Source organism: Strix aluco, chromosome 2, assembly GCF_031877795.1.
Source record: "Strix aluco isolate bStrAlu1 chromosome 2, bStrAlu1.hap1, whole genome shotgun sequence".
In the NCBI taxonomy this organism is placed as follows: domain Eukaryota; kingdom Metazoa; phylum Chordata; class Aves; order Strigiformes; family Strigidae; genus Strix; species Strix aluco.
The window spans coordinates 58864774-58876781 of NC_133932.1; the positions used below are offsets into that span (position 1 = coordinate 58864774).

The 12008-nt window shown below is 36.0% G+C and overlaps 1 protein-coding gene across 4 annotated transcripts in view; it reads left to right on the forward strand.

The window, feature by feature from the left end:
• The window catches only part of NLGN4X (neuroligin 4 X-linked), a 203172-nt gene that overhangs the window by 49885 nt on the left and 141279 nt on the right, over nt 1-12008 (forward strand). The gene's annotated exons all lie outside the window — the stretch shown is intronic.

Sequence of the window (12008 nt, forward strand, 5' to 3'; positions counted from 1 at the left end):
GAGGGTTTTTTTTTGTGAAAAATCATCTTATGGAGAATTTAATTTAAATCCTTAGCTGGACAATTTTTACCTATGGTTGTTTATGGTTTTGCATTTGAAATGTAGAGGCAGGAAATCAGCAAAATCAGAAAAAAATGAAGTAACTTGGAGTTTCTGGTAGTGCAAACCTTTTTGTTTGCAATATGAAATATGTAATTGATACTGTCAGAAGATGACAACAGCACTTACAGTTCTTAGTGTTAGCAGTGTAGATCTGATGTCTAGAAATACAACTATCTTGGTGCAAGACTTTAGGAAAGATAATTGTTACAAATATGCTGAAACTGTTAATAAGATTTCAATATGCCAGGAAATCAGAGCCAGAGAAATAATGACTCAGGACTCCTGGATGGTTATCTTCCATGCATATGGGAAACAATATTAAATTCCAAAAAGTAGGTGGTGAGCAACTTGCCAAGGTGATAGTTATCGGGGCAGGCTTCAATGATAGTAGCAGCTGTCTAAACAAATGCAAAAAGGATGTTTGATTTTCTTCTAGGAATTAGTAAAAATACTGCTGATAAAACATACGTGAACTTTCCCACCACTTCAAAAATAAATAATTATATATGGCAGCAAGCAAGGCCTTTAGATGATGGATCTTTCTCTCTCATGCCAAAGAAAGCATTATGGAAGGAATTGTTTTGAACACTAAAAGTGTAAGTAAGTCAGATCCAACAGGAATTAGGTAGAATCATCTTTTCCTCTGTCAAAGGGATTTAATCGACTGCCCTGACCTCCCTCTGTTCTATTAATTGACTGCATTAGTTTGTGGTAGATATTTTTGGTTGGTATTATGTTTTATCAGTGAGATTTCTTAAGATGATATAATAGAAGCACACAGGAAGCTGTAACTCCTGCCATGTGACAAGGTATATTTTTTTTTCAATCCTGACCTAAATCAGTTGACTGAGGGCAGGAAAAAATAGATCTGTTCTTCCTAGTTAACTTGGCAGCTGCAAATTGTCTCCTGTTCTATTTTTTCTGCAGTATCATCCCATATGGATATGAGAAAATAAAAAAAAAGGGAAAAAAAACCTAGAAATCCTTTACAAAATAAATGAAATAAATTCCCTCTGCAAAATTTGACATTGATTGAATTGATGGGCATATATTTTTCTCTATATATCTTATGTGTAAAGAGACAAAGGGAAGATAGAAACAAATTACTAGAGAGAATAAAAGATCCATAGGACAGAATTATGATTTGGAGAAAAGAACAAGCTAGCTGTGTTCACTCTGTGAGAAAGATTTGAGAATTAGACAAGAAGACCATGAGCAAAAGAGGAAAAGGATGGAAGATACTTTTATAAGAGGACACATTTTCAAGCAGGGGAGAACAAGAACAAGACAAGCCTTGGAAACGTAATGATGCATAATGTTTCTCTTCATTATGAAAGGTGCTAGTGTATTTGCTTTCCTTCTCCTGTTCTCTTTTTCAACTGTGATCAGAAATTTATACCATGTATGAATCTACACTGCAGTTAGTGTGAGTATTGCTGTATGGTTTGTGTTACACGGTAAAAGAAATATGTGAAAAATCATGAGATCAATTTCTCTGTTTGCAGTTTTTAAAGTGCCCATGTAGTTTTGCAGTCCTGTGAAAACAGCTAGAGTGTGCTAAATAATGCAGTAATAATAGCGTTGCATGGGTCCTGTTAGAAAGTAATTCATAAATAGTACTCATTGCATCAAAGAAGTCACGGGAAATGTGTTTTGTCAGGTTGAGAGATAATCATAAATTTCTAACATAATACTGTTTCTCCACAAACCTATCCGTTCTATGTTACTGAAGACTAATGTTAGGTGTAGACAGTGCAAATGGATAAACTTGTTCACTGAGATATGATTTTGCTTTAAGGAAGATACTATGCAGCAGACTTTTTAAAATAAAACAATAATATTAATAATTGGAGGATAAGAGGAATTGAATGGTAGGCAAGAAAATACATGAAGTTTAGTCTAATATCTGTATATTGAATTTCTTGCTAATGGATGCTGCACCTTCAGCAAAGCTAATGAGAGAACAGACAAAAAATATTAGAAACTCCTAGCAGACTATGCTCTTTGTGAGTTTAGTCATAAGGACTTGGTTTCATGTATGAAGCTAACAGGAAAGTTATAAGTTTGTTAACTTTGTGTATCATGGTTATAGAGATAATTCTGTATATATTGGTAAGAGGTGAGAGAAAGAATCATCTTGCTGTACTTCAGCTGTCAGACAGCTGTCTAATCGAGGCTAATGACTTGGGCTTCTTAAACGTCAGGATGTTTTCATGGTGGTTAGTTTCAACTCATATTTAATGTCAGATACCTATGTTACAGTAGGAAGAATTGCTGCCTGAAGTGTATGCTTCAGGTTTAGACAGAATATCTAACTTTTTCACACAAAGTTAGTGAGACGAATATGAGCTTCAGTAATGTGTCCAAAGTAGAGGAGGTACCTTTTCATTGTGCTAGGCAAAGATGGAAATTTCCAATTATGGGAGTGGGAAGAGTGAGCAGGAGGAGAAATGACAATTTCTACATTTGCTGTTGGCTTTCCTTTTCTACTTGGGTATCAGTTCTACATACTACAAAGCAAATACAATATATTATGTTAGAGTTCTGAAAAGCCTTTGATGCAAGAAAATATAATTAACTAAATGTGAGATGGCTTTGAAGTTACGCATGTAGGAGAATGATAGGGGCTGTCATGCAGATAATTTTGAGATTTTTTTTTTTTTACCTAAGAGAAAAGCATTCACTTAGTAATTTTGAGATTTCTTTTGGAATTGTTAAAAGACCATGAAAGATCATTTGATTTTTATCATTTGGGGAGAGTGAGGTTGGAAAGGGAGGACCTTTTTAACTGAATAGAAAATTACATACAAAACATCTGATTTTTATACCCTTTTCTTTTGCCATCCCAGCCTAGCTTTCTGTTCTCTTCCTGCTGCACTTTTTGGCAACACATAGATAAAGTTGAAAAAATAGTGATTAAAAACCACAACCCAAACCTCAAGTAACTAATATTGAGACATCCTTTTTAAGCTTGTGTGTATGGAATTATTCTTTGTACTATATCTTCTTTCTACTTTGTGTAACAATTTTAGAATTTGCATTTCCAAAGGAATGGAATTTCAGAAGTCTGTTTCTTAGGTTTCTATATTTTGTTATTGGATTTTGCTTAATATTTACTCCGCTTTTATTGTTGTTTTACAAATTAATCCCACTTTAGCTGTTGTTGTTGTGTACATCCCTTCATATTACAGGTTTGTCAATGTATGTGATGTAAGATGACAGCCATACTTCATTAATTTTCTGGAGGATCATAACCTCTATTTTTTTCCTCATTTTATGTATTTAAGCAAAAAATGTACACTACATAAAAGCAGGCAGTCAGCCTTGATTTTAGGCATCCATCAGTGGGGAGGAAAAGTATGTCTGATTCTGCCCATGAGGCAATGTCTCTTAGTAAATAAAATGGTCCAGGTCCTGTTCTATGTCCCTGAGGCCACATAGCATATTACAGCTTGCATCTTGTTATGGAGGCTCTCAAATAAACAAATGACCACCAAAAGTTAAAAATTTATTGTCAACCCAATTAACTAGCCCTCCACAACTATTCAATTACAGGTTCAAATGTCTGTGAGAGCAGAACAGAACAACTTCCTCGGGTTTAACAACAACCTAAAACACAAAACACCACTCCTTAGGGTTTAACAACAACCTAAAATGCTCTAACACTCACCTAACAAGTGAGGGCTCTCAACCTCGAGGAACTTCTCAGGGCAGTGTCCTGACCCAAGTCACCTCAAGGAGTTTCCTTGGGTGGCACCCTGACCCAAGGGAGGAGTCCTTAACCACAGCATGCTATGCCAGGAGACAAGCTCAAAATGACATCTCCAGAGGACTCCTTTTATACCCAGGCCGAATCTGACCTGTAGTCAATAGCAGCTCCCATTGGCCAAAGGCCCCAGCTACAGTGAAGCCCTATTTTCATTGAGCAGGTGCACCTGCCACACATCTCTATAGTGAAAATCTTTCTGAAAAAGAAAAAAGAAAAAGAAAAAGAAAAAGAAAAAGAAAAAGGAAAAAGAAAAAGAAAAAGAAAAGATTTGCCTTAATTGTACTATCTGTTGAGGAGAACCTCTGGCCTCTCCTGTTCCTTGGTCATGCCTGTGCATTGACTGGAAGGTATGAATACTGTGGCAGGACACTGCTGGAGCCCATGCTCTGGCCTTATATCTGCTCAGACCTAAATTTCAGTGCTTACTGCACCAGCCTAAAACCAGACTAAGATCTGGATCCATAATAGGACTCCTGTATGGTAATATTCTGCTTAGCTTTTAGGGGTCCACAGTATATAATATAGTTCACACCTTCCAGTACTTCTGTTAACTAGAAAGTTAAGAATTTCAGACTTCGTTATGAATTTAGCATAGACAGGACAGTAAGCAGAGTATATGACATGGACTCTCTTCTAGGCAGACTTTTAAGCTCAGTGTTTGGTGGGGAGAGGGGAAGGCAGTAGTCAGCATAGGAACAGTTACCTTGTTAATGTTTCCTAAGATCTAGTGAGTGATTCTGGTGATCCCATTCCTCAAAACATTTTGTGGAGACTTGTCTTGTTGCGACAAGCACCTGTCACTTTCTATTCCTCTTGAATATAAAGGGCTCAAACCAGCATTTAGCAGGAGAAAGCCTCCTAAGTTAGGAGGAGAGCAGCACAGGAACAGAAGTTGGAGGACATTGTTCCCTTCTGCTGGTGAAGTTGTCCACTTCATAGCAAAGAAAGAAAACTTAAGGGGAAGAGTAAGTTGGAAAAAGTTTGATCATGTGATAGGATAGTAAAGATAATCCCCAGTCCCAATTTGTATTTCATGAAATGATTCTCCTATGAACTGCATAAGGCTTGCTTGAAAGTAAGAATACCTGTCCAGGGGAGTTTCAGCTTTAAGGGACTGCAAAGTTACAGTTTTCTCACAGTCCAAGGGTAAGAATCTCAGAGCAAAAGTCTTTCAGTTTAGGATTGACAATGCTGCACACAGTCCTCATAGCCATCCGAGCCTTAATTGAAATCTAATGTTTGTAACTTGAAAGATGGGAGGTGTGGGGTTAGACTTCTTCAGGTTAATGAGGGTAGTCACTCAACTCTCTCATTTCCAGGATGAGTGCATAATTGTGACATTATCATATGAATGAAGGCAGTATCACCACCTGGTAACTGAACTAAGTAATGCAATGAAAATGTCATGCCTGTGTCTCCTGTGTAATTTAGTTCTAGGAATTTGTATAATAGAGCACCAACTGGGTTTTTTTGGCAATATAATTTGGGGGGGGGGCTTGCATGCCCCGCTGGTTTAAATTGCTTTTCCCACCCTGTTTTTGGTTATTGTAATATTTGTAACATTTACTCTTCTTAGACTGGAATGCCAACAGGAGGATATCAAATTCTAATCATTAAATAGCCTCAAGAGATCGAATTGCCTAACAATCAGTCCCTCAGACAGTTTTTTGGTTAATTCAGACAAGAGTTTTAGTTTCTTCCATCCTTGAGGAGGGCACACACATAGGCTTAATGGTGAAGAGAGACAGAGAGGAATGAGACCTGTGAGTTTCCCTGTTTAATATTTAGACAAAACCTGATAGATTCACTTAAGAATTGTCCTTTTCAGTCATTTGACCTTTCTTACTGGAGAGAAGTTGGACACATTCAATGTTAGAAATGTTTATTTTTTTATGTCTTGAAGTGGTAATACGTAACAACTTTGATATTTTTGAAGGTTTATTTAACTATAATGGTCTATTCTGCAAACCTAAAAAAAAGTATAAAATCGTGATTTTGTATGCATGTTTTCATTTTTTTTTTATATCCATAGATTTTTTTTTTTACTCCAGGCATAGGAAATTTTACTCTACATGAGCTTTTGCCTTACAGAAACTCAAGGCTGAACATCCTCTTTCAGATCATAACCTTTTCTTTTGGAGTAACACATCTGAATTTAAGAAAACAGAGGTGCAGAAAAGAAATAAAAGCGACCCAGAGAGTGTTACATTTCTTTTACAAGGTCATACCAGAAGTAAAAGCTGGAAATGAAGTCAGCAGTTGTGCTAGACTGTACTGATGCTATTTTTTGTACATTTCCCTAAAACATGTACTTGAAGAGTAGTATTTTCTTAAGACTTTGTAGCCACAATTAAAGAAAGACTATCAAATAAATAAATTTATCTTGTGATCATCATCCATGGGCATATTTTAGGCACTGGACTCTTTCCGAACAAAAAAGACGTAGTACCCTGTCACACTACCTTGCAAGCAAAGTTAATTGCTGCTTTATTATTTGAGAGTGTGCTCCCTTCTAGCTTTACACATTTGAATGGCTACAGTGTCCATTCAGTCATAGGAAGCTTAAATTCATATAATGAATGGTCAAATTTTAGATCTGAGTGGCACACAACTGGAATTTTGGAATAATTAGTAATTTAAAGTTTATGTCTGTAAACAGTTTATGCCATATTTTTTCCCTCCTAATACTGACACCTCATTTTTATTTGCAATCTTCATCAATTTATCTCAAGAAGCAGAAAGTATAATGAAATTTCTCTAACCACTTAAATTTTTCCATGCTTATGTGCAATACCAGATGAAATTAGAGTTCAAAAATCAGTGAGATAATTGCAACTGTCTTAAATGTCTTAACTGAGTCTTGGGTCCTCCTGACCATAATGTTTTTTTAGAAATTCTAAATAGAAGAAAAGAATAAGGGAAACTGTATTTGTGATTGTTCAACAACAGCTGTTTATAAATAGATCCAAACACCTGGTTTTTCACAGAAGACTTAAGAAGAGTATTTCTGTTTTTTCTTGAAAAGAAGTGATGATCACAGTTTTTGTTACCCTCCACTTGCTTTTCAAATTGTTTTTATTATTGAGAGAATTGCAGTTTTCCAAAACAGCGTATGGACCGCGCAACCTTTTCTTATAATCTCATCATTCTTTTTGATTGTGTATGAGACTTAGAAATTCAGGATGAGAGTGGTAGCTGCAGGCAAGAAGCAATGATACAAAACAAATGCATGTCCATTTTCTGAAAAGTAAATGGTGATTTTAGTTTCTAACCTGAGGGATCTACTGACATTGTCCAAGCCTATTGGAGACACTCACTAGAGAAATTTATAGGAGGGTAAATGCAGCTTGCTTTTAAAAAAAACCCCAAAACTGTTAATTTACTGTTTGTATATAGCTTGTATTGCTTTTCAGTCTTTCCCCCCATATTATTAAAAAAACCCACAACTATTTACCTTTGTCCTCAGTTATTTCTAACTGTAAATCTAAGACCAACTTCAAGGTCCATAGTAATGTTTGTATGGTTGGCATTTATTTTCACTTCAAGAAAGGATACATCATAGTTCTTAAATTTGTATCACTGATATTTCAGTTTCTTTTGATTTCTAATCTTTAAATCTTCAAGAGAATATTAACTGTGAATTGATAAGAGCTACATTAGAATATTATGTAAAAGACACCTGATAGTATTCTGAAACACTAGAAGTCCCTCCAATCCCTATTACCTGCTGAATTGCTGTGACTGAACAGCAGTGTACTACCACAGAAGTCACACTGACATATAACTTGATTAATCCACTAATAATGTATGTATGTAGTTCAGATACTCATCCCTGATGAAGGTTATAATGCTTAGTTAGGGTTGTTGTAAGTCTGGATTTTTGTTTTGGTTTGGGTTTTTTTGGTTCGTTGGTTGCTCTTTAAATAATAATACATTGTTGAAATCTGTTCTTACTGAGAAAATGCTTACAAAAATCCAACAGAATAAACATATAGCTTCTATTAGGAAAAATGATTTCTTATAAGATTCTGCTGAATGTTAATTTGAAGCCAGGTATTGCTATAGTTACAGTTCTGAGATTTAAAAAATATCTATGATATTGGCCAATTTCAGATAATAACCTTCCCACTAACCTTCTAAGTAATCAAGTCCAGAAACTGCACATCAGTTCATGATTGATGTGCCTTTGTGTTGTTCATTATGACTTTGTCTGACTTTTCTGAATGACTTTATATAGCATGAGTAAGAATGAAGCTTAGCTCATTTCAATGTGTCTAGAAAATGGTCCTAGAAGCTGGGAAAAAATCCTAAAGAAGTTATAACTGGCTTTATTATAATGGGCTTTTTATTTGAAAGATGGTAGACAAAACCAGTATGCATTTATTGATAGTTGGAAGAACTGTTCTTTTGTTACTGAGCAAACATTTTGAATAAAGTGACAATTAAGAAGTTGCAGTGCTGAATTTGAGGTAGACGTGCAAATCTGGTTTGGGAAGAGCTTTTACAGAAGACAACTGCGTGATTAGTTTTCTGCTAAAGTTCCAGATTGTTTATATGTATTGCTAAAATTAATACTGTAGGCATATTCACAAATTGCTATGGCTTGGGCAGTTTTTATTTACAGTCTCCTGCCACTACGTTAATTTATTGTAGAGTTTTATCTATGTTTAAAACAGGATAATATATTTTAATTACTTTTATTAAAAAAACCCACCACAAATAACCATACACGCCCCCCCAAAACCCCCCAAAATAAACCACAATAAAACCACTTCACTTGATAACTTTTGAAATTATATCCTTCAAGGGGAGGAAGAGAAGGGAAGGAAGAAAAGCCACAATACATATTCTTGGTAAAATAAATATTTTTAAAATCCCTGTATTCTGCAAAATGCATTCAATACTGTACAAAGTATCACTATGAGGAGAATCTGAAGTTTTATTGATTACATCATTTGTTATTTTTTTTCTGGTGATTAGCCAGTGACTCAGGGTTCAGCTAATCAAGCTGACTATGCGTTCAGAGCATATGTCTAAAGAGGGGGATGTGGGTATTTAACCCTGATTCTGTATTAAGATGAGACCTATGTAGATATCAAAAACCTTGTCCCAGGGAATTTGAGCAAAAGGGATAGGCAGAGACTGAAGGTGGTCAGCGACTGAAAGCTGAGGTGTACAGTAGTAGCTGGTTTAAATAAAGCCTGAGAAACCCTAGGAGATCTGTGCAGTCCTCAGTCTCCTGTGCTCATATAATTTATATTCGTGTTTGATTTTCTCATGACTGTCTATGACCTGGACAAGCAGGTCAAAAAAACTTCTTCCTTATCTCTTCATGTTCTTACTGTAAAATATTCCATGTATCTTTCATCATACATATGAATGTGTACATTTCATGTGTTGAAACTAACCTTATGAAACAATAATTTCTGTAGTAATAAGTCAATAAACTGAAAAGTGAGGTATTTTCTGCCTAATACTGTCTTTGCAAAACAATTTGCTTCGTGAGACTTCTGATTAAAGAATTGTTGTAATACATAATTATTTATGTAAACTTTTTCAAGAGACGTGTTTAATAAGAAATTATTAAAAATTTTGATTGTTTCTGTTGCCATTTAACTGACTAACAGCAGTAACTTTTAATAACCAGAACATGTTAAAATAAATAGTGGTTGTATTCTGACTTATCTTGGAATTACTCTTTTATGGTGTATACCTTGCCTGTGTTAATGCACTTGTCACTCTCTGCTGTTTGTGTCTTTGCAGTAGTTGGCAAAGGCTGCATGTCTGTTTTAGTTCAGACAGCGGGGCTGAGACCTGGCTATGTATTCTGTTAGCCAACGGTTTGTTTCCTTATGGATTCAAGATCGTTAAAATCTAAATGTCTAAGTGTGCATGAACCAGAAGTGCAAACTAACAAATGTTAAGGTATAGGGGAAAATAAAATGCATTGCATGAATGGATTTAATACCCACAAAACTAACTTTTGTTGGTCTTATTTCCTAGATAAGGAATCAGATAGCAAATTCAGTTCCAGGTCAATAATGAATGTTTCCCTTTTCCTGTCCTTTCACTCTATTCAAAATATTTGATCTAAAGACACTCTGTCATTACTATGGATAAAATTTACTAAGTCACATTTTCAACAGTTGTATATTCTCTCTAGTATGTTTATCAACTGGGTATTTCCACTTTCCTTCATGTTGTCATTTTTCATTCTCTCCATGCTGGTAATGTGTTCACTATTGTTTATTTGTCATTCCCATTTTCTTTTCTTGTTTCATTTTCTCTTTTTTTCATTTGCTGTTTGCCCAGACAAGTTTTTTCTCTATCCATTTTTCATCTGGAGCACTGTCCTTCCTTCCACCTTGTCAATTTTCTCAGTGCTTTATTCCACATTTCTTTTTCTTATGTTATTACAAACTTCCTCGGTGTGGGTATCAAGGGAATAGGATCTGTTGCTCTTCCCTGAGCACAGATTAAATCCTCAGTTGGGTCTGACTGGAAGATCTGCTTTGTGCTGCATGATAAAAAAAGTGTACCAAATTCAGGATGGGAGAGAGCATGAGGCAACACTAACCCAAAATCAGATGGCTGCTGCTGACTTCTGTTGTTAAAGACAGCAGCAGAAATCAGAAGGGAAGGTGGTGCTTGAGGAGGAATTTTGGGTGACTGTTAGCTGGCTGACCACTCTGAGTGCCAGGGAGCAGCTGGAGTGGGGCTGCCCCACGGGGGACGATGATCCGGGAGCTGCAGGCACATACTCGCTGATGGGGCGTCCTCCTAAAGCACCCCATTGAGGCTGGGCTGGGGACAGGGACAGGCCCCTGCCACTGCCCAGTGATCATCAGGCCAGGCAGTGTGAGGAGTCAGGTCCAAGGTCGACCTGGGGACTGACTCAGAGCAAGATCCAGGCTGGGCATGGGGCTGGGCATGGGGCTTCCTGCAGCATAGCTCAGGCAGGGACTGATGGCTCTGGTGGTGCCCTCGGGGACATGACACCTAGAGCTATTACTGATTCGTCCTTCAGAAAGTGCGCTTAAATTGCAAGTCCTTTGGAGGCAGCATCTGAGTCTATAATCTACCAGTGAAAATATCAATAGAAATTTTGGTTCACCATAAATAATATGTATCTGATATTTTTCTGGCCTCTGGTATTAAGTGTTGCAAAAAGGAATGCTGAATTACGAGTTCTAAAATGAACTGAAGAATTCCAGGGGTTTTGAGAGAATGAAATATCTGTCTTTCAAATGCCTTTCCTTGTCTAAAAGAATCAGCATAGATGTGTCCTGTGGTTATTTTTGGGTTGTTAGGGCTTTTTTTGTGGGTTCGTTTTGTTTGGGTTTTGGAGTTTGTTTGTTTTTTTTTTTTTTTTTTTTTTTTGTAATTTGAAATCACCATCAATAGCTACTTTCCTTGGGTTTTTTCTGCTCTTGAGAACCGATTTTATATCTTTATGAGACAGAGTCCTGAATGCAAACAGGACCTGGTAGTCCACTTACATAAGTTTTATATATAAATGTGTGTTCATCCTATCAAATGTAAAGTTTCAGTATCGGTTTCCTTTAACAAGGATTTTTTTAGCTGTGGAATTTTTACCTGTGGTTTTGAGTTGAATAATGGGTATAAAGGAACTCCTTCATTTCTTTGGGCAGGGAGAAGAATGCAAGTATTAATAAGTGCCGTGTGTTTATTTATACTACTTGTAATGGTTAGCATATATAAATGAGTGACTTGTATTTCATTAAAAATTAACAGAATTATTGTATGAATTGCATGCTGTCTAAAAATTAAAAGTAGGAGCATGCAAGAAAGTAACAATACATAGTTGTAACACTATGTAGGTCAAAATCTGACTTTTGAGAGATTCTATCACACTTTTTTTTTTCAGTTTCCATTTTTCCTTTTTGTCAGATACAGAACAAAGAAAACAGATAAGAAAACCAGCAACTTTATCTAATTTTGACTAACTGTTCTCACACATGATTTGAACTAATGTAATGCTATGACATTAATTGGAATTTCTGAATTAGATGGAGGTAAATTAGGCTGTCATACAGAAGAGTAGGCATACCTGTGAAAAATACTATATAAAAGCCGTATCATAACAAAGAGAGATTATCCAATGCACCAAAACACT